This window comes from Acinonyx jubatus, chromosome B3 (genome assembly GCF_027475565.1).
Source record: "Acinonyx jubatus isolate Ajub_Pintada_27869175 chromosome B3, VMU_Ajub_asm_v1.0, whole genome shotgun sequence".
NCBI classification, from domain to species: Eukaryota; Metazoa; Chordata; class Mammalia; order Carnivora; family Felidae; genus Acinonyx; species Acinonyx jubatus.
The window spans coordinates 73,698,869-73,724,855 of record NC_069386.1 but is presented as its reverse complement, the minus strand read 5'-3'; the positions used below and the strand labels follow the sequence as shown (position 1 = coordinate 73,724,855).

Here is a 25,987-nt window from a genome sequence, read left to right as displayed (position 1 = left end):
CCCAGATTTCCACTTGGAGGAAATTGCATTTGTGTTGGAAACACACCGTCCTTTCTCTATCATCTTGGTCTTTATGAGGGGTGAATTTTTGGATTTGTGGTTTGTTTTATTCCTAGTTTGTGCAGGAAATCAGGATGTGTCTAATTATCATATAAGGTGTCAGGGAATTCTCATAACAGTTCATTTAAGTCCACCTTAATTAAAAATAAAGAACAGGTTTTATAGCAACAGGATTTTGTTCTTTCTTTTGAAGAGATGATAGGAGTCCGTGAATCAAATGAGTCAGACAAGCTATAGCAATTTCAGAAAGCATGGGGATTACTGCTTTCAAGGCCCAGGAGGAGATGATACAAACCCTACAGCTCTGTCAGTTTTTATCGTGCCCTGGTGTTTGGGTGGATATTGAAGCTCTGTGTAGCTGGTGACCTATGATCTAGCTATTTCCCTTTAAAAGCTGTCTGTTTAAAATCAGTTCTCCTGTTCCCCTGCACAGCTCAGCAAGCATTTGTTTTTTTCCTGTGCTGCCCTCAGAGCTGCCCCTCAGGATGGAGAGTGTCTTGTCCTTAACTCAAGGTCTTAGAGTCAAGATTAATTGGCAGATATTGGCCTCAAAAAAGGCAAGAGACTAGTTTTTAGAATCCACAGGAGTATGGTAAAACTAAGGATGCCAAGAGGGGTGTTGGGAAGAGGTGGCCAAGCCACCTGGTGAATTGATGAGGACCTTGGCTTCCTTTGCCCATTCAGTTGCCCCATGTCCTCCCTTTCCCCCTTACTGTAGGGCAAGGTGCTGCCTTGGGTTCTGCAAACAGGCACAGAAGACTAAACTTTGGGGGCCGGGACTTGTTGACCTTTGCTTCTCTGTGACCAGCTGCATCCTTCCCCAGCTTATCTCTCCGTTGTCATTGCCGCTGTTCTGAAGGACATGAAACACCCTGGTAGTATCATCCATTTCCACTCTTTTGGCCTTAAAATGCCCTTCTCTTCGTTGTCTGTCTTGTATCTTTGCAATCATTCTTCAGACCCAGTGAAGAGTTACCACCTCCTTGAAGCCTTCTGTGACCACTGAACTTGCACCTGAGCCAGAAATGATCTGTGCTGCTCCTGTGCCATATATAACTTATGCTCAGGTATGATTATTTGCTTGCATGAGGATAGGACTGCGACGTACACATTCTGTGTCTTCATTGCCTGGTATATGACACGTGCCCTAAAGGGGTTGGATAGGTGGATGGATGGATGGATGGATGGATGGGTGAGTGGGGCACGTTCAAGGAGAACTTCTCAGAAGGGGGAGATCGACAGAGGGAGGGAGGGAAAGGGGGAGAGAGAGAGGGAATGCATTTTTAGCTGAAGCACATGGGAAAGGGTTTAGGTGTGGACAAGAGAGTTGTTTCTGCCACATGCTTACTGAAATGGTGTCTAGTAGGGGATGGAAGTGTGAGGTGTGAGAATGAGCTGTGCCACTTTTATCAGAGTAGAAACCAAGTAATTGGCAAGAGATGACATCATAGTCATTTGACTTTTCTTCTTAAAAGCTCTGGGATCTTTCCTGAAGGATCTAGTTTCTTACTTGTAGAACGGGCTGATAACCCCATAAAGTAGGATCTATTTTTAACATGAGGATCAACAAAAACTTTAAGTACTCATTGCCCTGCCTTGTACACAGTGAAGGCTCAGTAGGGTAAGTGGTGGCCACTGCTGTTATTATTGGCCTCTGGTGTGTAATGGGAGGAAGAGGTGCCTGTTAGAAATGCTGAGGCATTTCTCCCAGAAATGAACACTTTTAGATTCATGGGTAAATACCAATGGGTCTCCAGGTGTTAGCAGTCATTGGAAACGGGATTACGTGTCCTCCTTCCTCTTCCTTGTTATGTAGTACTTCTTTTTAGAAAGGAAGGCATTTCCCCCATTTCTTAGGGAAAGTTTTATTCCTGCCAGCATTTGCTTCTCAAGGAAGTTTCTCACATGTGGCATTACATGAAGAGTCTTTCTGGTTGTTTAAAAAAATACAGGTATTTCTCCCCATATATTTATTTGCAAAAAGTGTTATTCTGTTCCTTTCTGCAGTCCTGGAGAGCAGGTGGCATGCATTGCTGTTTCTGTTTCCAGATGGAAGCAAGTCAGGTTGGTCTGGGACCAACCTGGGACAGCTCGATTTTGGCTTATGAACGCCATTGTTTGTATATGTGCATTTCTGTCCCTCCAGTTGGAGAGCCATTTAGAAATCAGTGATCAAAGTGCCTAACAATATTAATTTATTTACAGAATCATTCATGCATTCGTTTCCTGCCCTGTGTACTTCTGCTTTTCCTACCTGGTCCTTCAATGCTGGATTTAGCAATTTTTGTTTTTGCTGTTGTTGTGTTATTAAGAAACCGCTACATTTGTCAGTGATGATGACCATTGGGGTGTGCCTCTGAACCCCTTCTTCTCAGAGTATTTCACAGCCGGTCTGCTGATGTTTGGGTGTCGGGCCACTTTTATTTGTTTCCTGAATATAGGTCAGTCCTGCCATAATGGATTTCTGAGTAAAGAAGAAAATGGATGTGGAAGAGCTATGTATACAAATCAGGCGGCATGGATCCATTATCCCTTCTCTCTAATTCCAAAATCCACAAGGCTCTGAAAGCTCTCATCACCCATTTTGTGGTGAGATCTAACTTGAACGAATGAGTCTGTGTATTCATTTATCTCATTTAGCTCATTCATTATCTCACTTAGCTGTGGTTATGTGTAAGTTTCCCTGCAGGAGTATTACTGTGTTTGCCTATAGAGTACTGACCTACACACTACTGAGAACGTAAGGTACATTTTACCTTCCTAAAGTGTCAAAATTTTTGAATTCCAAAACACATCTGGTCTTAGGGCATTTGGATCAGAGCTGTGGACCTGTAGTATTTTTATTAGGGCCTCTAAGCCTTTTTTCTGTTGACAACCATCTTTTGAGATTCTCTCCTTGGCACCATTTTTGGGGGGTGTGCAAACGAGGATCTCCCTTGCTGTTACAAGGACTATTTACTGAGTTGCAGTAAGAGGTATGGGTTGAGCTTTGCAAGAGGTATGGGGAAGGAAAAAGCATTGCACACATATGCCACCTCCCACCCCTGCCCTGGAGAAGGTCAGAGCTTCATGATAATGTGAAAAGTACTTTAATAGCAGTCTGTGGACTCCTGGATGTGGTATGATAATCACATCCAGGAACTCCACCAAAATTGCAAAGGCAAAGCAGCGTGGAAGAGGATGTGATCAGACAGCAATTGTAGGCTTGTTGTGGTCTCTGAAAGGTAAAACCAGAGATGGGGCTACAAAGGAGCCGGTTTTTGAAGAGCCTTATTTACCAAGCCAAACAGTTGAGAATTTATCCTTTGGCAATGAGAAGTCTTTAAACCTGGGAATGAATGATTGGGTTTGCACTTTTGAAAGAGGCTTCTGCCTGCATTTTAAGGGACCTCAAAAAAGAAATCACTGCAATATTTTAGGCAATGGGACATTTTACTAGTAGCCCTAATAATGCTTTATATAGCGCTTTAGGATTTGCAAAAGATTTTCCCCTGCCTTAATTTATTTTGTAGTAGCCCTGAGGGATGGGTAGGTAATAATTAAGGAAGCAGATTCGGAGAACTGACTTGTTCAAGGTCATATCTAGCAACTAACAGCACCAGCTCTCCTAATTCTCCATCTAGTGCAGCTTGGATGATATTAAAACCTTTTAGTATATTGCTCAGTTATGAGCATCGGTAAAAATAATCTGCTACCTGCATATCTCTTATGTTTGTCCTCAATAGACTGTCAGCTCCTTGAGGACTTGCAGCATTAAATTTGATGTGCCTTTGGCACAAAGATAGACTCACAATAGGCACCACCAAGAATTTGCTGGACTGTTTCTCCTCCAGATCCTGAACAGACCTAGGAAGAAGGAACATTTACAAAAACAGAGGGACTATCCTATTTCTTACTGTATATCTCATCATGTGTACTTATTAGGCAGTTTGTGTTTAAGGCACTGTTCTAGGTGCTGTGGGGAATACACAATGTAAAAACAATAGCATTTAAATAAACTTGGTCGTCAGTTCAGCCTATTCTATCTTATTTAGATCTCACACACCAAATTCCTTGGCTTTTGCAACAATTTTCTTTCTTTTAGTGAATGTTGGGTATTCCAATCAAAATTCTTGCGCAGACTGATGAGAACTCTTAGGCTTACACATTTGCTTTTCAATTGTGTATGCGGTAATCAAGTATAACCTGGCACCTTTCCAAATCGGTGTTTTTTGAAACATAGTAACCAAATCATTAAATAGACATATTTCTTTATAAAGAGCGAGAGTTTTAGCTTGACTAGGTTTCCAGTAATATCACTTCACAAGTGAAAATCGTCTTGGGAATTAAACTTAAAATTTATAGTCAACCGTGAGTTTCTGTGCCAGTCCTACAGAATTAGTGGGGAAATTAATAATGTAATCTTTTTCTTATACACCTGGCATATACTGCCATTTATGTTAGCAGTATTTCCCAGGCAGTCTAAGAGCTAGAGAGAAGTTCTAAATTATCCTCAGTCTTGGAATCCTATGTCAATGTAAAAGCACTTACTGAGTTGACTCAGTTCTGATTTTCCTTTACCAGCTTTGTATCAGAAGAACTTTTGGGGCCTCAGAAGAAACTCTATAGATCATTCAGACCTAGGGACAAGACTGAGGAGGGGGAGGGGATATAAAACTGTCCCCCCCTCCCTCTCCCCAGGTGCAAGTCCATTCTTCAACTTATTAATTATAATTTGGAGCAAGTCTCAGAGCCTCTGGTTCCTTATCTGAAAAGTAAGGCTTATGATTGATAGTGTTTCTCAAAGATTGTAAGACATACATTTTTGCTTATTTTACATTTTAATATATTTGAAAACAAGATGTGTTTTACTGTGCATGATAGGTTATAGCTTAATTTGTGGTGTTTTTCTAACATAGTGGTGCATAAAATAATGTTGCATCTTAAAATCAGTGATTGCCTATTTGATGAAATATGGAAACGTGCCTTACCAACCTCCTGGGTTGTCAGGATCAAATCAGATAATATGTTTGCTAGAACATTACAGCCGTGCTAACAAGCAAGCAAGCAAAAGTACCTTTGGACAACCCTTGACGATCTTTCTCCCTTTGGTGTGAAACTGTATTTCTGTGTGTCTTTAAATTGGGAAGAGGCAGAAAATGGAAATTGCGAATTTAGATGAATTAAGATATCAAATGCCTTTCTTGAATATTTGAAGTAAAATGAATTTTAATGGAGTCTTACATTTGACTTCCTGAATTTTTTTTCCCTTTTTGAACAATACCCCAGTCACGTTGGTCTTGTCTCCCCTTACCCCCCCCCCCCCTGCAATAAGAACATCAGCTTTGGGTGGGAGAGGGGTGGAGGGTCATCAGTTTCATTTTGGACAAATTGCATTAGAAATGAGTTTGAGGCATCCAAGTGAAGATGGTGAGTAGGCAGTTGAATTTATGAGTCAGAGATAAAAATGTGGCATTTTTGGTATAGAGATGGTAAATGCCGGCTCGATCTTGGATGAGATCACCTAGGAAACAAATGGAGAAAGGAGGTTTGGAACTGGAGGTTGACAAGCCACCTTCAGCCAGCAAACCTGCTTTATTTGGCCTGTGCAGTGTTTTTAAAATATTTGAACAAGTTGCTGTCGCATGTTTATGGTTTTTTGGCTGCCTAGAATATATTTTCTCTTTTGATAGCAGCGCCCTAATTTTCTTTTAAGAAATTTCATATCCTTCAATCGCAGATCTTGTGCCTTAGATTAAGTTCCACCCCTGACTCCCAATGAAGTGTGTGACCCAGGGCTGGCCAGTCACTCCCAGAGTAGTTCAGCCATATGGTTGGTCCAAGAATGGCCTTGTAATCCAAGTTGGCCCAATCAGAGAGAACTTGGAAACTGTGGGGGAGCTCCAGGAGGAGAATTTGTCTTGCTTTCTGCTTAAACCTGGCAGAATTTGGTGTGGAGGTCTAACAACTGCTTTGCTACCATAGGGTAGAGCTTATCTGAGAATAGGAACAACAGAGAAGATCTGGAATACAAATAGAGAAACTAGGCCAGTGTCAGCTGCACCTTTAGGCTTTTCAGTTAAAAGAGTTAGTTAATAAATTCTCCTTTTGGTGTAACCAGGATTTCTTTTATTTGCACCAGAAAGAAATCTTTAACTGATTCAGTTGCCAAGATTTAAAAATCATGACTTTTCATGTAGAACTCAGTACTTCTGGCTAATTGTCGTTCCGGTAGATGTTTTATTACAGTCTGTACCTCTCCCTGCTATCATCTTACCCTGATGCCCAGGGTCTGTTGCCAGTTATCCAGCTTGCTCTGCAATGAGTTGAGAAGGAAGTGAAAGTCCACTTTGCTTCACTTCATTGTATTACTTGCTTACCCTCATTGATAGTTGGGCTTTTGATCACTAATGTAGGGTGAAAAGAAAAGGGGGCCTAGGTTCAAGCTTTGGGGAGCTTGAACCCTAAAGAACAGGTAAAGGGGGACAAAGCTTGTGAAGAGAAGGGAATGACAGCATTCGTTGTGAAGGCCAAGGTAAGGAACATCTCAGGGAGAGAGTAATGAACATTGCCAAACACTGTCAAGATGTCAGATAAGATGAATGAAAAATTCTCATTTGAATTAGGCAACAGAGGTCATTATTGGCCTAGACTGGAGCTTTTGCAGGAAGAGTTGGAGACAATCCAGATGGGAATGGTTTTTGAAAAGTGAATGGCATGTGAAAAAGGGATGTACTCAAGGAGGAGAGTTTTTATTTTTCCTGTGAAGGAAGTAAAGAAATAAGGCATTAGTCTAGAGACACAAGCGGTTTAGGTGGAGTGCTTTAAAAGTACAACGGAAGATGTTGAAGTGTTGATGGGAAGGCTTTGGTTGAAGGGGTGTAGTTGACTGAATAAACAGGAGAGAACGGCGGTAACAGAGCGTGTGCACCTGAGAAGGTAGGACAGGGTGGGATCTACAGCCCAAGTGGAGTGGTTGACCTTGGGTGAGAGGAGGGAGCGGGATGCAACAGGAGGGCAGAAGCTGAAGGCTGGGAGAGATGAAGGTTGGTCTCGTATCAGGAAGTTGCTGAGTGATGGGTTCCATTTCTCTGTTAGGAGGCAAGGTCATCTGAGAAAAGGGTGGAGGGGAGTGTTAGAAGGGGTTGCAGTTTGAAAGTGAAATAATAGTTGAGGACAAGGAGAGAGTGGTTCTGCGAGAGGAAGGTGGTAGGGTCGCCCAGCATTGCAGACAATTCATTTGCAGTTGGTGTTTGTGCAGAGCGACATCTCCACCTGACACATCTGCCCATGTGCCCTTTCTCCCATGCCCAGGCGCTCAGTTGTGGGCACAGACACAACTACACCGAGTGTCCTCTGAGGCTGGGGTTTGGCGGAAGGGTGAGCAAGGTCGGTTTTGAGCATATGGCAAGGATTTTAGGGAGAGTGTGTTATGGGAACGATGGCATTTGGAGAGGCAGCTGAGTAAGAAGGCTGGTGAAACAGAACTTCTGAGGAGACCCTGATGGTTGATCCCTGTGAAGGGGATTTTAATGAGGGAACTGAAGCCGAGGCTATTTTAGTCAAAGGGCGAGGTGTTTGGGCTGTGGCTGGCTCCTGTGGAGTGGAGGAAAGGGTCGTTGGAGGTGAGGCAGTCGAGCGAATAGCGACTAGGGCGTCCATGGGTTTGGATATTCAGGTCACCCACGCTGACTGCCGGATTAAGGGAGACAGACTTTCGGCCGAGGTTCAGATGAGGTAATTGGGTTTGCTGTTACTTAATGAAAACCTTTGGTTTCAGTGGGAATTCAGCTGGGAGAGTATATCTAATGATTTGGGGCCCACCTCTCTGTAGGTAGTATGTCCTGCAAGTGATACTTTATCAGGAAAAATGTGTCTTTTAATACTTTGTGTTTCTACAGAAAACATAAACCGTTTAAAGCTCTTGAGTTCCTATCTTCTTTAGTTGCTGGAATGATTTGGTCTCCTTTGCCTTACATGGTCATGTTGCTTCTGAAAGTGACTTATGGTGCAATCAAAATCTTCAGGAGTAGGCCACGTTCAGCTGAGTCCCCTGTGGCTCCCACTGTGATGAGCTTTGAAGGGAGGGTAAGTAGGGAGCTATGTTGGAGACATCTGTTGTCGTTGGTAATGTGTGTCGTGCTTTGGCAGTAACTAGAGCTGAGCAAGCCCACCAGTCTGTAGTTTATAAGCAGTAATCTGAGAGCCCAAAAAATACTTCTCTGAATGGTAAGGCATCAGAGCCAGCATTCCTCAGACTTAAGAGGGAAAAAGAGTTTGAAAGGCTCACCAACAGGAAGGAAGGAAGGAAGGAAGGAAGGAAGGAAGGAAGGAAGGAAGGAAGGAAGGAAGGAAGGAAGGAAGGAAGGAAGACAAAAACAGCACTTGGGTTTTATAATAAGATGCTAAATCGGATAATCTCAAAACATCCCGAAGGTTGTGATAAAAATCTTCATCAAGTAATCAAGATGCACAAGTCTATAATCTCTTAAAAAAAAAAAAAAAGAATTCAAGAATGCAGGCTTTCAGATACAGCATCTATTCATTATGGATTCTGAAAACAATCAGAATCAAACAATCATGGGCTAGTGTCCATGTTTTCAGGCTGAGGATGGTGAGGAAAGATAGTGGAAGAAGTCCCTCCGTGCTCAGAATATCAGCCACAGAATGAAATGTTTTGCAGCCTAGAGGGCTCTGATGCCAACCAGCCACTCACTCTGCTCCCTGCAGGTCTCTCCGTGTTCTTCCCCGAGGACCTGTTTATTCACCCCTCCTCTGCCCCATCCCAATGCCTCTCTTCCCCTTTCTCTACATCTCATCCATTTTTCCCTGCCCAATGAGACCAAAACAAAGTCCAGCATAATGCTAGGTCTTTCCTGGCTCTGCCTCCTTTGTTTGTATAATTTGGTAAGTTACCTCTACGATGGGTTTATAGATTGTTAAGGTTGTAAGAGACCTTGGATTCTTTTTTCCCTCAAACAGTTCCCAAGGCAAGAATCACTTTACCCAACACAAGGCTTATAGTGTGCAAGTTCCTTTAATCCCTGGAGCATTCAAGAGTTCAGACTTGGGTTCTCTCATCTGGGCCTTTAAGGATGGCTTCATTTTTCTCCAGTAAAGAGAACACAGAGTTGCTGATAAGCATGGCATGTCCTTGACATCTGCTGTTTTATACTATTTTACCCAAGCAATAGTTTTGGCCCTGCCTTGATCATTTTTTCTTGCTCTCACAATAACTAAACCACCTGCTTTGTTCTTAGCATTTTTTTTTGAAAGCCATAGTTCATTCTACAGATGAGCCTTCTTGTAGCTTATAAATTTCTCCTGTGCTTTTGCGTACGTCTTTAGGAGGTATCACAAAGCAGGTAAAATGGGAGAAGACCTGTAAGTTCACCCAGCATTGCTTCTCAAGCTTGACAGAGCAGAAGAGGGCTGGGTTAAATTGTAGCCAATGAGCCCTTGGCCTCCTTAAGATTCTTTAGGGAGTCTCCGTTGAATTTGCAAACTGCTAAGAACGGTGTAGTAGGCCAGTAATGGTAGCTATTCTTATGGGGCCTAAGCAGCTGGTCAGAAAGATCTCACACTGAAGAAGTTTGTAAATTAAGAACTTACCTTCTGCATGAATTGAACTTCAGCATTTTCATTATCATGGTTGTTCCCTACACTTAGACCAGCCAAAGAATAAAACGGGGACCTTAGACTCCTAGAGCATTACAGCTGGCAGGAAATAGGGCTCAGCATCCAAAACGTTATATAGAGGGAAGCTGAGTCTTAGAGACATTTGGTGACTGTCCCTAAACCACACTGTTTATGTTGGCAGATTGGGACCAGGGTGCAGCTCTCTGGGCTCTGGAACTGGGATTTCCCCCCACACGAAGGTGTGTGACTCCAAAAAGTCACTCTTGAGGGAGGAGTGTGGAAAGACAGGAAGAAAGGGACAGTGTCCAGAGGGTGTCCTAATGCTGGGTATTAATGTCACAGAAGAGCATAAAATAAAGAGGTTTGACCCCCTGATATTTTATCACATTTCTCCTCTCTGATATTTGGCTTCTGTATCTGGTCCTTTTTAAATTAAATTCTGGGTCACTACTTTGAAAAATCAGGAGGGTTTGGGGTGGGAGGTGCTAGGGATAATTATAGCCACCCTTAATATTAAAAGTCACTGCTTTGAGAACGCATCTGGCAAAGAGAGAGAAGAGCCTGGGCTCAGACAGGCCCCTGGGTCTTGTGGGAAGTCTGTGGTTCCAGTGCATTGCTGCCTGGGCCTGGGCTAGGCACTCACTAAGTAGCTGCGTAAGGCTGAGCTGCCTGCCAGTGAGAGGCCACTGGCAGTGGCCGAGGTCTGAGATGGATCGAGAATTTCTGGGAGTCCCATTTGTGTACACTGCAGGAAGGATGGGAAAATAAAGAGGTAATACAGCACCCTGACGATAGAACACAAGAGCATACATACAAAGATTTGGTTAACAATGGGTTTTCTGAGATTCTTGAGATGGGCACAGTGTATAATTGTGCTGTACATCACAGGGAAGTCCTGTATTGCCTTCCTCGGGGAGAAGGCTGTTTAGTGACCCACAACCAAAAGCATTTGGACGGAGGGCAAATTCAGAGAGGGATGACTGAGCAGACCGAACAAGCACTGAATTAGAACTCTAGGTGGCAAGCTGAGGTTCAAAGCCAGGCACTTCAGCTTTCCATTTGGAGATCTCAACCACTGTGCTACCTGCCCCTCCTGAGCTGATCTCAGCCCTGGGAGAAACAACCAGGAAGTCTTCCTGTTCTCTGGTGTCCCCCATAGAGCCCGGTGAGTCGGTGAGTCGTTGGGATGCATTACGGCCCAGGGCCACCCTTAGTCAAATGACCATGATATTTAGATTCTCATGGAATCCCAATCTTTGAATACCTTTGCATTCTTTTCTTATACCATCAACTTTTTATCTTGGTAGCTAAGAATCAACTGGTTTTCCCTACCCTTTGGAGACTTTTTAGTTAAACTTGGCTCAACCTAAAGCCTTCTGGTAATTCCACATGTTCCTGTGCCTTCCTTCCTCATTGTCTCCCTCTGCCTCTAAACTTCAGAGTCCTTAAAGAGCTGTCTGTGTCACTCACGTGCATTCCCAACACAGCACTCCTCTCCACCCAGGCTTCTACGGCCCATCTCGTCCCATGAAGGGGGGCTTTACTGGGGACTTGAAGACCCACGGTTCGTTTGACACACCACATCTTTCACCGGCTTTACTGGTTCTCGCCCTACTTCGTGTTCTTTCCCAGTCAAACATCAAAGTTCTACCCACATTGGGGCAGCAGTGGGACAGGGACCCCTCACTAGGGACCTAACATCTAGCCAAATAAATACTGGTTATTTTCCAGGAATTCTGGTGAGTAAAAGATTTGTCTCATTACATGCATTTCAGCCCAGGCGCAACTATGCAAAGCCAGAGATACTAGTTTATACCCAATATCTAATTGACTACACCATTGATTATGCCATTACGGGAGTGTTTGTATTCCTAATAAATGTTTTACTGCTTACTCAGCATTATACGCTGTACATCTGGACAGCACTCACCTCAAATTTCCTTTATCTCCCTGATCCGCCAAACTCTTTCCTTCATTGTAAGGCTTATAACTTTGTTTTTACCTCTCATACCAATTCCCATGTATTTAGAGCCTAAAGCATGTGTGAATCCCATTCCACCTCTCCTTTCCTGCTCCTCAGACCTGAGAATATATTAATTTTTTCTGTTAAGTTTTGTGCCTTCCTAGGTTTGTTTTATGATTTCAGCTGTCCTTTTCATGCCCTGTTAGTAAAGTAAGTTCACAACCCAAGAGTTGTACTATCAGGGATTAGTACAAACATGCTTAGCGTGTTCTTTAGAGTAAAAATTGTGTTTGGCATGCAAGTATTCTTTCTTTTTTTAAGTTTGTTTATTTTTGAGACAGAGCACAAGAGGGGAAGGAGCAGAGAGAAAGAGAGAGAGAGAGAGGGAAGGAGGGAGACACAGAATCCAAAGCAGGCTCCAGGCTCTGAACTGCCCCTACATAGCCTGACGTGGGGCTCGAACTCACGAACCGTGAGATCACGACCTGAGCAGATGTTAGACACTTAACCAACTGAGCCACCTAGGAGCCCCTGATGCACAAGTATTCTTAAGACTTGTGTTCCTTTCTCTAGAATGATGTGAATTTCTCCCAGTCTTTATTACTGGCACGGATTGTCTCAATGTCTTTTTCCCCAAAACAGCCATTAGAGATTTGGTGTCATTGGAAACTAGATCCCCGCACAAATTTTGGAAGGATCAGGAAGTCACTCTCCTTAATTCTGAGGATTGCCTAGGACCTCAGATACAGATTCTTTCCAGTTTCTAGGAGTTAGAACTTTGCTACCATTCATGATTGGCACAAACTAAAGGTTAGTAACCTAATTCCATCTTTGTTTTTTGTTTTTTGTTTTTTGTTTTTCCCTAGAGATAAAGTTAATTTCTGTTCTGGAGAAGATAGAAGAGATTTCGTACAGATCACAGTATTCACTGATGAGGCTAAAGAATTAGAAGTTTGTGACATCTTTTTTTCTTGGTGAAACAAGGGGGAAGAGCAGAACAAAAGTATATTAGGTACTAATAACAATAGTTGGTAGCATTTGTGGAGCATGTATGTGATACAGGTACCATGCAAACCATTTTCCATTTTTCATCTTAGTTATTACAACAACTCTGTGACTCTCCACTCTCATCTTTATTTTGCAAGTGAGAACCTTCTCATGCACAGAGAAGCTCAACAGCTTGTCCAAGGTCACACAGCTAATAAATGGCAGATCAGTGATTTTTAACCTTGGCAATGCTGTCCGAAGCTCACACTCTTAGCTACAGGGTTGCATTGCCCTACACTGGGTCATTTTGACTTTCCCTCACTTTGAGTACAGCCTCCCACAATTACATATAAAGCACAGGAGAAGTGGCAGTTCAGCTTCTTTTTCCTGTTGTTTGTTTATTTAATAGCAAGGTTAAAAAACAAAAGGCAGCATGTAGTCTAAATCAAGATTAATTAGACCCATGTGGAAAACATAACCACTATCCATGCCAAATTTCCGGCATTTTTCCTTTTTCATGTTCAATTTTTTTTTTAATTTTTTTTTTAATGTTTATTTCTGAGACAGAGACAGAGCATGAGTGGGGGAGGGGCAGAGAGAGAGGGAGACACAGAATCCGAAGCAGGCTCCAGGCTCTGAGCTGTCAGCACAGAGCCTGACGCGGGGCTCGAACTCACAAACTGTGAGATCATGACCTGGGCCGAAGTCGGTAGCTCAACCAACTGAGCCACCCAGGCGCCCCTCATGTTCAATTTTTAATAGTCACTGGTACACGTATTCTTCCACTTATTTTCCATGTGAAATAGCTGAAGCTAGCAGAGGGTGCTGAATTGTTGCCTATTTCTTGAAGACTCTTTGTCTGAGTGGAACTTCTCTAAAAAAAAAAAAATCCATTTTTGTTTGTGGGATACGTCTTTCTTTCGCTAACATGGTGTTAACAGGTGTAGAATCCTGGCATTAAACTGAACTTTCCTTTTTCTTTCTGAGCTGGCGGAAGGGAACAGGGTCAGGGTGATAGGCAGAGCATCAGGACAAAACCCCTCATAGGATCCCAGACGTCCCTGTTTGCCTCCACCTTCCTGCCCTTGAGGTTTTAGAAGAAACTTAAGGAGATCTCCTTGAGCTGGGTTATCCACTTGTGATTTAAAAAAAAATAATAATAACAGTTTTCGGGGCGCCTGGGTGGCGCAGTCGGTTAAGCGTCCGACTTCAGCCAGGTCACGATCTCGCGGTCCGTGAGTTCGAGCCCCGCGTCAGGCTCTGGGCTGATGGCTCGGAGCCTGGAGCCTGTTTCCGATTCTGTGTCTCCCTCTCTCTCTGCCCCTCCCCCGTTCATGCTCTGTCTCTCTCTGTCCCAAAAACAAATAAAAAACGTTGAAAAAAAAATTAAAAAAAAAATAATAATAATAACAGTTTTCCTTTATTTTGTAGAGGAAAAAATTAAGAATATCTCCCCCTTGGGGTGCCTGGGTGGCTCAGTCGGTTAAGTGTCCAACTTCGGCTCAAGTCATGATGTCACAGTTTGTGACTTCAAGCCCTGCATTGGGCTCCGTGCTGACAGCTTGGAGCCTGGAGCCTGCTTCGGATTCTGTGACTCCTTCTCTCTTCCCTCCGGCCCTCTCCACCCATCCCACCCCCATCCCCGCCCCTGCTCACACCCTGTCTCTCTCTCAAAAATAAACAAAGATTTAAAAAAATTAAAAAGAATATACTCAAATATAAAAAGGGTATTCTTTTTTTTAATGTTTATTTATTTTTGAGAGAGAGAGAAACAGACAGACAGAGCATGAGCTGGGTTGGAACAGAGAGAGAGAGAGGAAGACACAGAATCTGAAGCAGGCTCCAGGCTCTGAGCTGTCAACACAAAGCCCGACGTAGGGCTTGAACCCACAAACTGTAAGATCATGACCTGAGCTGAAGTCGGACGCTTACCACTGAGCCACTCAGGCACCCCATAAAAATGGTATTCTATATATTGCTTTCATAATTTGATTTGAAAATTCCTCAACTGCTTTCAATATTTTCTTCATTATTATAATATTCTTCCTTTATCCCAGCCACAGAAAGGGTCATAGAAATATAACAAATAAAATACTATTATTTATAAATAGCTATCTATAGAGCTTTGATTTATGAGTGATGTAAATAAAGTTTCTTGTTTTTCTCCCACATTTAAAATAATATAGTAACTACAGAAACTTTGGACAATTCCAAGAAATAGGAGCAAAGAAAAGCAAACTCCCATAGTCCCTATACCCAGGGGGGAAAAAAAAACAAAAAACAAAAAAAACCTCACTGTTTTCATATAGTTTCTTTTCTTGAAGAGTTCTTATACCTTTTTCTGTGTAAAGTTTTTATTTATATTTCTTAGGAACAGAATATAAACTTCCCTGGTATTTACCTGTGTAAGATAAATTACAGAGCTAACTGATAAATATTGGAAATTCAATAGAACAAGGCACTGTAGTAATAGTAATTCTGTAAAATATCAGTAGTTGAAGTATGGCCAACTCTTAATGAAAATTATCAAAATAACCCTTTGGGTTATGATCATACTGAAAATACAGTTTTGGTTCCTGCTCTGTCAGAAAGATGTCACTGGTTCAAGAGACAACTGGCTACCCCTACCGTGTCCCAGGTCATCTTACAGATCTTTGGCTGGCACCTCCCTGGATACATACCCTGTGCTCTGGATTTCTGGGTGCTTGAAAACAGAGTACCCAAGTCCTGCTGTTGGGCATATCACGGAATTGCTGGAGAAGACAAGATGACATTTCTGCGGCTACTTTTATTTTTTTGGTATGGAACATACCAAAAACATACACAGAAGTAGAGAGAATATTATAATGGACCCCATGTGCCTTTCTTACAATGTCAACAATGATCAGTCTGTGGTCTTGCTTTGCCTAGACCCCAACCTCCAATTCCAGATCCTGGATTGTTATGAAACAGATCCCTGACATTTTATTATTTCATTTGTAAGTATTTCTGTACACATCTCTGAAAGTAAGGACTGTTTTTTTTTCTTTCAATACTATCATCATACTTGAAGAACTTCTCTGATATAATTGAATATGGAATGTCTAGTCAGTGTTCACATTCATCTGTTTTCCTTATTTTTCTTTTCAGTTTGTATAAGGATCCAAATAAGGTCCATACATTCTGTTGGTTGACATGCCTCTTCAGTTCCTTTTAATCTATAGGCTCACCTTCCACTGTCTTTCCTTCCAATTTATTTTTTGCCAAACGAGAGCATTTACTCTGCAAAGTTTCCCGTAGTCTGGATTTTGCCGATTACATCCTATGGAGTTAAATGTTAAAAGTCCCTCTTTAACATATTCCTCTAGATACTCTATTTCTTGCGAACTGGTAGGTGCACCTGGAGGCTGAATCGAATTCTGTTTCCATATCTTGTCAATAATACTATAATAAGTGTGTTATGTACTCCCATCAGGAGGCGCTTAAATTAACATCAGTTCCCTGTGTGTGTGTGCATGTGTGTGTGTGTGTATGTGTGATATGTTGATATTTTCACAGTCAAGGGTGATCATTTCCACCTAAATCCATCAATTCATTATGGGTTTCAAAGTCTTATTTCAATCATTTCTTCATTTGCCACCTAGGATACTTCTATAATGAGAAACTCCTGCTGATCAGCTGTTTGGTTATCCTGAGGTACAGTTGGCTCCATTAGCCAACTAATGAGTAGTATTCTCCAAAGGTAACCATTGAGAGAGACAGAGACACAGAGAAGGGAAGAGGAAAGAGAAGTGTGTGATTCATTGAGAATTCATGAATTCAGGAGCACCAGGGTGGCTCAGTCAGTTGAGCATCTGACTCTTGGTTTCAGCTGAGGTCATGACCTCATGGCTCGTGGGGTCGAGCCCTAGTCTGGCTCCATGCTGATGGCATGGAGCCTGCTTGAGATTTTCTCTCTCCCTCTCTCTCTCTGCCCCTCCCCCGCTCATGCTTTCTCCCCCCACCAAAATAAATAAACTTAATTTAAAACATGAAAATAATTCATGAGTTCAAAAATATTAGTGTTTCAATCCATTGCAGTTCTTACTGATACTAAAATCGTCTCACTTTTGACTAGTGGGAGCCCCTCTATGTTGGCTCCTGATTTTTTTTATGTGATTCACCTGCTTTGACAGCTTTCCTGCTTTTTACATGTTAAGGTATTCTAGGCTAGTGATTCTCAAAGTGTGATCTGAGGCTGCCTGGGGGTTCCTGAGACCCTATAAAGGGATCCATGAAGCCAAAACAATTTTCATAATAGGACTAAGATATTATTTACCTCTTTTACTCTCATTTTCTCACATGTGTATACTGGAGTTTTCTAGAGACCACTGGTTGACTATGGAAATGTGTGTGTATATTTTTGTGTTTTCTAGAATTTTCTAAGATAAGCTCTTTGGAGTCTTCAATAATTTCTTAAAATATAAAGGGGTCCTAGGATCAGAAAACTTAAGAACTATTGTTCTAGGATCCTCTTTACATTTCTTACCACGTTCACAGGCTCACTGGTGCCTTTATAAATTAGCTTCCTTTTTTTTTCAGCTTTATTTTTATGTGTGAGTGATCTGCCCCAAGTAGCAAAACCAGAATTTGAATGTAGATGTTTATGCAGTATTTCCGTCCATAAAATAGAATCACTGCTGTCCAAAAATTTATGATTAATTAATGCTTAGAAGCTGTAAACACTGCATGCTATGCTAGACGTGTACATTTTAGGGGCCACCAAGTAAAATTAGCTGTTCTTTTTCTCAAGTGGAATGGCCGTCCAAAAGGGAAAAACAGATGTTGAGACAGGATGAGTGGTTGCTATAGCTCCATGGTATAATGAGAAACAATGCATTGAATAGTTGTTTTTCTGGTCACAGTAGGGAAATTCAAGATGCAGCAGTAACACATTAGAGTGTTAACTTTTGAAGATTTCAGCCATCCGGAGAAAAGCCTACTTGGCATGTGGAATTCACTAGTTCATGCGTTTCCCACTTATTTCTGAACCCAAGATCCAAATGACTGCTTGACCATGTAGCTCAGAAATACTTTTTCATCTTGCAGTTAATTGAACCAAATCCTGCAAGAAAGCATCCTGCAGTTTTCAAAGCTGAATAATAGTGCCTGGGATTCTCATTTTCCCCTCACTGAATAGTATACATATATCTAAAAGATGGTTACTTAAAACCACTGGATTTCATGGTTCTCGGTCCTCAGGGGGATCTTTATTTTGTTTCACTCTGTTGAGCTAAACTTGGTAACTTGTCCTTTGTTCGCCATTGCCAATAACTGTAGCTTCTCTTCAGTACTGAACATTATAACTCACTTCCCAGGCACATGGAAGAGTTTCCACCAGAAGAAAAAGACGTGTGCTTTCAAACCAAATGGGCTTGGCTTTCTGAAATCAGCAGCCTTACGTAATGGACTTGAGTATTTACAAATGTAAGAAACACCTGACAACCTCAGGTCCATCTGGAAAAGTGTCATCATATAGGAAGCTTGGATCAGAGCCCACATCACCACTCAGGTGCTTCATAATTACTTTGTGGTTCAGTGTGGGAGTGAGGCAAAGGATATGTCAAGGGTTTCAGAGCTCTTAGTAAAAGATAGATATCTTTGTCAGAGTAGATATTAAATACTAAATAAGTCTGCGTTTATGAGCAAATTTATTTTTCACTGGAGCCTTGTTCTTTTTCTCAACATTAAGTGTGTCACAGTGAAACGATTTAAATATGTGCTTCAGGTGACTTGTTGCATTTAGATTTATGTATTTGGAAAGTCAGATGCCTGGGCTTTTCTAGCAAGCCAGCTCATGTTTTAGAATACATGGAAGTCAGTATGGAGTGGAAGGGTAGTCTTTCATGAGGATGGCGCTACAGTTGGTCATGTCGAATTTTATTTTCTTTCGTGTCACTGACCAAACCGCAAAAAAAAAAAAAAAAAAAAAGTTTCATGTTAAATTCACTAAACAGACCGACTTTGCGTGGAAAGCATGCAGTGTATAATGATGTGAGCCTTGAACTTATGGCTGGGGAATGCCAGGAATCTGGTGTTCTGGTGTCACTGAGGAAAATGACCCCGCCTCTTTGTGCCTTGGCTTCCTGTTGAGAAAGTTCTGCTCTTCATAAGAGCTCTGAAGGATTAGGAGGAAGGTGCTTTATGTGTGGATTTTTCCATAAAATGCAGTCCTAACTGAAAGGCCGGGTTAAAGGTAGGTCAATGCTTTATAAAAACATCTTTTATGTATATGTGAACTATTTATTAGTTTATGTCTCACCTGTTTATTTACTTAGGTATGAAGTCGCCCCAGGCAATTTGAATTCTGATTTAAAATTCAGGTTTTGTTCACTTAATTCCCTTCTTTTTCTTAAGGGCAAAGAATATAAAGGCCTGGGAAATAGAAATTGGAATTGATTTTAATTGCCTGAATAAGTTTACTAGAAAAAAAGTTTTATCAAAGTGAAAATGAGGTCCAGATTATTTTTGTTCTTCCTCTGTATCTAATAGCAGGCAATTTTGGAGTATTCCATAAATCTCTTAAAAGTCTAAGTGAGAGTATCCATCACGAAGTAAGCCATGACTTAACAACTCTTTGTGACAATTGCCTTGGATAAAAATCTCTGTGATGAGAACTCACAATTCCAGGAATACATTTGGAGGTGGAATCAATTACATAGATGATTCCCAAAAGGATATGAAGCTATTTTAGAATATCTCAGAAACTCTGAAAGCCTCTTCCCAGCTTTGCCAAATCTCAGAGAGCCACTGCTGGGAGCAGTTGTGTTTTGTTCCTTTCAGGAGTTTTAGAATTACTACCCAGCTGAAGTTAGGCTGCCGTGGAGATTGGGAACAATAGCCTGTTAGAATAGCCTTTCTCTTTGGAGAGTGCCACTCTTTCTAGAAAAGATAAATTACGGCATTGCATGATTTGTAGTTCATACGGTAACAGTCCCTACTACTACGTGCTTTAGAACCATGACACGTACAAATTTCTGGTATTTTACTTTGGTTCTAAATGCAAGGGGTGTGTGTGTGTGTGTGTGTGTGTGTGTGTGTGTGTGTGTGTGAGAGAGATATCATTTTGCCTGAAGAAGCTACATATGGGTGCTTTGGAGTCTAGGAACATTTTCCACTGAAAATGTACACTGCTTAGCTGAGGGTCAGAGCCAAGTGGGAGTGAGTTCTGAAGGAACAAGGACAATGTGACCATAGTCTCTTCCTCAGTTGGCGGGAGTGGACATGTTGGGTCTCTGCTTCACTAAGGGAGGAGAGCTTTTCTCTGCGTTTAAATATGCTACACGATACTGTGGAACCTGACTTAGGTCTGGGGACTTGGGTCTGGGAAAGAAGTATGTTTTGATTATTTATTATATAGTTTAGTGTAATCTGTATGATTCTTCTCTCTCTCACTTTTACTTTGAGAGACAAGTAGGAAAATGGAAAAGCAAAGAACTCAGGTGATCTGCAAATGAGAGTAAGAGAAAAACATCTCTAGGAAATCAATAAGATCTGAAGATGTATGTTTAAGTTTTCAGAACTTCAGATACTAAAACCCAGGGATCAAGAATTCTCCACTTATAGAACGACTTTGAAATTTTATTTTTTCATTGCTGCCTGCCTTTACTTGATATGTTGTAAAATTTTATAGTTGTGTGAAGTTATTCAAAATCAAAAGAAAATAAGTTAAGTAGAAATGATCTTAGCTATCATCCAGTCCATCTGTCGTATGCTGCTGATGAAGCCAGTAACTTGCTGTGAAAGTTCTTAGTCTCAGAACTTTCCATGCTCAGCTCTGGCTTTAATGCATAATATATACTGGCTGGCTAGTGGGCTGACTGGAGTAATACTTACTAAAAACCAACCAACCAAAAAACCTTGAAGCAAACCCTGTGGCCAGAGTACATTTGAAGAAAGTCTTGGTGGAAAGGTTGAGAAGTATGATGGAAAGTGTTTGAATGGCTCTTTGGGGATTTAAAAACTTTGCCATTCTTCCATGAGTTGTTAAATCCTAATATCTACTATTCCAGAAACTTCTTATGTGTAAATGTTCTGTATGTATAAAAACTTTTGTTGTGTAAAATATCTTTTTGTGACACATTCTCAAGCTCGTAGTATCTTTTACCATTACTTTGGGAGTACTGTTTGATTACTATTTGAGAAGCAACAGAAGAATGAATGAATGAGATTATTGCCATTTAGAGACTGTTCTCCATATGCCAAAAATTTTAAAAAAACATGGATTTTAAAGTTCCATCAAACAGTAGCTTAGCAAATCAGTGACATTTCAGTGGTTTATTTTAGCTTTCCACTTACTTGTATTAATGTCTTTCAATAGAATTTTAAACACTTTCTTATATTAGTTACATACCACATATATTTATATAATATATAGTCATATACTATATAATTGTTATATAGTATATATTATTAAAGTGGTTTTCTATTCTGTGTATTATTGAGGAATAATTGACATTAACATTATATTAGTTTCAGGTGTACAACATAATTGGGTATTTTTATATATTACACAGTGGTCACCACAGTAAGTCTAATTGACATTCATCACCATACATAGTTACAAAAATTTTTTTCTTGTGATGAGAATTTTTAAGATCAACCCTTTTAGCAACTTTCAAATATGTAATACAATATTATTAACTGTAGTCACCATGCTGTACATTACAACCCTGTGACCTACTTATTTTATAACTGCAAGTTCTACCCTTTGACCTCCTTCACTCATTTTGCTTCTCCCCATCCCCACGGATGTATCTATGAGCTGTATCTATGAGCTTGATGTTTTTTGTTTGGTTGGTTTTGTTTAATTTTTTAAAGTTTCTTTTTATTTATTTTGAGAGAAAGATAGCAAATTGAGGAGGGGCAGAGAGAGAGAGGGAGAGAGAATCCCAAACAGGCTCTATGTTGTCAGCACAGAACCCAACGTGGGGCTCGAACTCACAAACCGTGAGGTCATGACCTGAGCCAAAATCAAGAGTTAGACACTTAGCCAACTGAGCCACCCAGCTGCCCCCTGTTTGGTTGTTTCCTTGTTCAGATTCCACATATAAGTGAGATCATATGGTGTTTGTCTTTATCTATTTGTTTCACTTAGCATAATTCCCTCAAGGTCCATTCGTGTTGTCACAAATGGCAAGATTTTTTTCTTTTTGTGGCTTAATAGTATATCATTGTATATTTTCTTTATTAATTTATCTACTGATGAACACTTAGGTTGTTTCCATATTTTGGGCTATTGTAAATAATCAAAAAAAATTTTTTTAATGTTTATTTATTTTTGAGAGAGAGAGAGAGAAAGAGAGAGACAGAGTGCGAGCAGGGCAGGGGCAGAGAGAGATGGAGACAGCATGCTCCAGGCTCTGAGCTGCCGGTACAGAGCCCAATGCAGGGCTCAAACCGACGAAGTATGAGATCATGACCTGAGCCGAAGTCGGATGCTCAACCGACTGAACCACCCATTTGTAAAACCGCCCCTATTGTAAATAATTTTGACTATTTTTTTTAAATATAATTTATTATCAAGTTGGCTAACATACAGTGTATACAGTGTGCTCTCGGTTTTGGGGGTAGATTCCTGTGATTCATCGCTTACATACAATACCCAGTGCTCATCTCAACAGGTGCCCTTCTCAGTGCCCATCACCCATTTTCCCTTCTCCCTTGCCCCCCCCACCACATCAACCCTCGGTTTGTTCTCTGTATTTAACTGTGTCTTATAGTTTGTCTCCCTCCCTCTCTGTAACTATTTTTTTTCCCCTTCCCTTCCCGCATGGTCTTCTGTTAAGTTTCTCAAGTTCTAAATATGAGTGAAAACATATGATATCTGTCTTTCTCTGACTGACTTATTTCACTTAGCATAATATCCTCCAGTTCTGTCTACATTGCTGCAAATGGCAGGATTTCATTCTTTCTCATTGTCAAGTAGTAAGTGTTCCATTGTATATATAAACCACATCTTCTTTATTCATTGATCAGTTGATGGACATTTAGGCTCTTTCCATAATTTGGCTATTGTTGATAGTGCTGCTATAAGCATTGGGATACATGTGCCCCTATGAATCAGCACTCCTGTGGATATCCTTTGGATAAATTCCTAGTAGTGCTATTGCTGGGTCGCAGGGTAGTTCTATTTTTAACTTTTTGAGGAGCCTCCATACTGTTTTCCAGAGTGGCTGCAAGAGTTTGCATCCCCACCAACAGTACAAGAGGGTTCCCATTTCTCCACATCCTTGCCAGCATCTGTTGTTTCCTGAACTGTTCATTTCAGCCACTCTGACCGGTGTGAGGTGGTATCTCACTGTAGTTTTGATTTTTATTTCTCTGGTGATGAATGATGTTGGGCATCTTTTCATGTGTCTGCTGGCCATCCGGATGTCTTCTTTGGAGAAGTGTCTATTCTGCCCATTTCTTCACTGGATTATTTGTTTTTTGGGTGTTGTGTTTGGTAAGTCCTTTGTAGATTTTGGATATTAACCCTTTATCTGCTATGTCATCTGCAGATATCTTTTCCCATTCTGTTGGTTGCCTTTAAGTTTTGTTGATTGTTTCCTTTGCAGTGCAGAAGCTTTTTATCTTGATGAGGTCCCAATAGTTCATTTTTGCTTTTAATTCCCTTGCCTTTTTATGAAGGAAATTGAAGAAGACACAAAGAAATGGAAAAACATCCCATGCTCATGGATTGGAAGAATAAATGTTGTGAAAATGTCAATACTGCCCAAAGCAGTCTACACATTGAATGCAATCCCAATCCAAATTGCACCAGCATTCTTCTCAAAGCTAGAACAAACAATCCTAAAATTTGTATGGAACCACAAAAGACCCCAAATAGCCAAAGTAATGTTGAAAAAGAAAAGCAAAGCGGGAGGCATCACATCCCAGACTTTAGCTTCTACTACAAAGCTGTAATCATCAAGACAGTATGGTATTGGCACAAAAACAGACACATAGACCAATGGAATAGAATAGAGACCCCAGAATTGGACCCACAAATGTATGGCCAACTAATCTTTGACAAAGCAAGAAAGAGTATCCAATGGAAAAAAGATAGTCTCTTTAGCAAATGGTGCTGAGAGAACTGGACAGCAACATGCAGAAGAATGAAATTAGATCACTTTCTTACGCCATATACAAAGTAAACTCAGAATGACTGAAAGACCTAAATTGTGAGACAGGAAACCATCAAAACCCTAGAGGAGAAAGTTGTGACTATTTTAAACATTGGGGTGAAGATATCTTTTTGAGTTAGTGTTTTCATTTTCTTCAGGTGTGCCCAGAAGTGGAATTGCTAGATCATATGGTAGTTCGAGTTTTAATTTCTTGAGGAAACTCCATATTGTTTTCTATAACAATCAGTGATTTCCTAACAATGTAAAGTAATGTGTCTTATCACAAAGCTGAGAATTTTAATTTGAACCATTTTTTTTCTTTTTAAATGAATTGTGGCTATTTCCCATAGGGAGAGTTGGGTCTAGGGTCTGATCATTTTGTTCACATGGGGCTCAGGCAAATTTGTTTCTGTAACCAGGAATTTCCCATTCCCTGTCTGGCTTCATGTCTTGGGTGCTGATTCTGGCTCCATGGACAAGACTCTGGAGTAGAGAGGGAGCCAGGTCTGCAGATGTGGTTCTTGTTTGGTGAAAGGCTGCCAAAGGTGAGTTCAATCCTGAAGATTCCTTTCTCATTTTCCTTGGGGACTTAAGATGACATGACCATTACTTGAGTTTCTAGAAGTCCTGCTCTATGACATAAAAAGTGGCTTATCTATGAGACCTTGTTTTTGAGATGTTCTGACTATTTAAAAAAGAATGTGAATATTCTGAAGCATTGCAGGGCTAATTTGTTTTGCAGCTAATATCTTCAGGTTTAGAGGAAAGAATCCCAGTATCATCTTCATTTCATCCCTTCCCTCCACAGATGTCAAGTGAGCACTTCTCACATAGCAGGCCCTATGTGGTGTGTTAGACAACATGAGCATAGTTCCCTGCCCTCACAGGGCTTCCAGTGGAGGAGACAGGTACACACAGAAGTTAAATCTGTCAGATGTGATAGGATCTATGAAGGAAGTTAAAACAGGGATGGGGGACAGGAAGTGTGCGAAGGGGTGAGGGATGCATATTAGGACCTAGGGTCCTGTGCTACTTATGGTGACTATTGGGGCCCATAGGCATGAAATAGCACAGTCATTAATACATCGTGGCTTATCGTGCTGTCATGGTCACTGCCAGCATTGTCACTGTCACAGCCAGAATGTATCTACCCACACCTATTAGCCAGGGTGTGTATAGAATGAGTCAGACAGCTGAGTGTCCTTATGTGGACACATGCAGAGGAATTATTAATGACAAAACCATAAAATGACTGTATTCATTCAGCAAATGTTTACTGAATGATGTATATACAAGGCATTGCGGAGGGCAGTAGGACCCATCACCTGTACCTTTCCAGAAGAGCATATAATCTAGCATAATTGTGTGTGCTAGGTCATTTACACATTGGTGATGTAACATTTGAGGTGAACTGTGAAAGGTCCACAGCATGTGCTGGTTTGTCACTTTGCTGAGGCATGGTTTTCCGTCAGGTCTTCCGGGAGGCGGGTGTGGTGTACCAGCCAGGAGTGTGTTAGGCGAGTGCACTGTGTCCACATTCCAGCAGAGTGTAGTTTCTACCCATTGATCAATGTGTAAAATGCCTCTAAAGTGAAATATGCTTTCTTCGTGAAGGATTGCTCTCAGAAGGAAGCCAGTTTCAGGTGCTGGTGTTCGACATGATGGTTCTTAGCCAGAAAATGGAGTCATTTAGGGTCTCAAGGACCTACTTAGCATTTTCCAACCTTTCTGAGGAAGCCACATGCTGCGCTTGTCATCTTGGAGATGAACCCCGTATGACCCAACTATTTGGGTGAATCCTGATAAGGGGCCTAATTGGAAGTGTGGACATGGGAGAGGTTATCTCCTTTGTCTGGAGGTGACTATCTTGGAGGAAGCTACTTCAGGAGCTGCTTCATCTGGGCCTTAATATCAGGTTCTTTCCTTTCCTTTAGAAAGGAAGGATCAGGCATCTTTATGTAAAAATCCCGGCCATTTATTATATAGATGGGATCAAAAGTTTACTGTGTAAAAATATGTATACTACTACATAGAAAGTATGTGTGTGTGTACACATATATCAAATACTATATAAAAACATATATATAATACTATATAGAAACATCCATGGTAAAATCTTGGATTGTGAGTCACTTGTTCTGTGAGTGTTCCGCAAGACAAGCAAACACTATATACAAGTGCTTTGGATTATAATGTTTCTGGAATGCATTATGCTTACAAACCAAGGCTTTAA

General features: G+C 41.1%; 1 protein-coding gene across 3 annotated transcripts in view; it reads left to right on the top strand.

Moving 5' to 3' along the window:
* STXBP6 (syntaxin binding protein 6) overlaps positions 1-25,987 on the top strand; it is a 250,823-nt gene that overhangs the window by 19,733 nt on the left and 205,103 nt on the right. The window contains exon 1 of one of the 3 annotated variants that reach the window (XM_027065507.2): positions 16,683-18,842. The exons of the other annotated variants lie outside the window; for them this stretch is intronic. The gene's annotated coding sequence lies outside the window, so the exon portion shown is untranslated. Of the gene's footprint in view, positions 1-16,682; positions 18,843-25,987 lie in introns of those variants that run through there. 3 annotated transcript variants of the gene reach the window in all.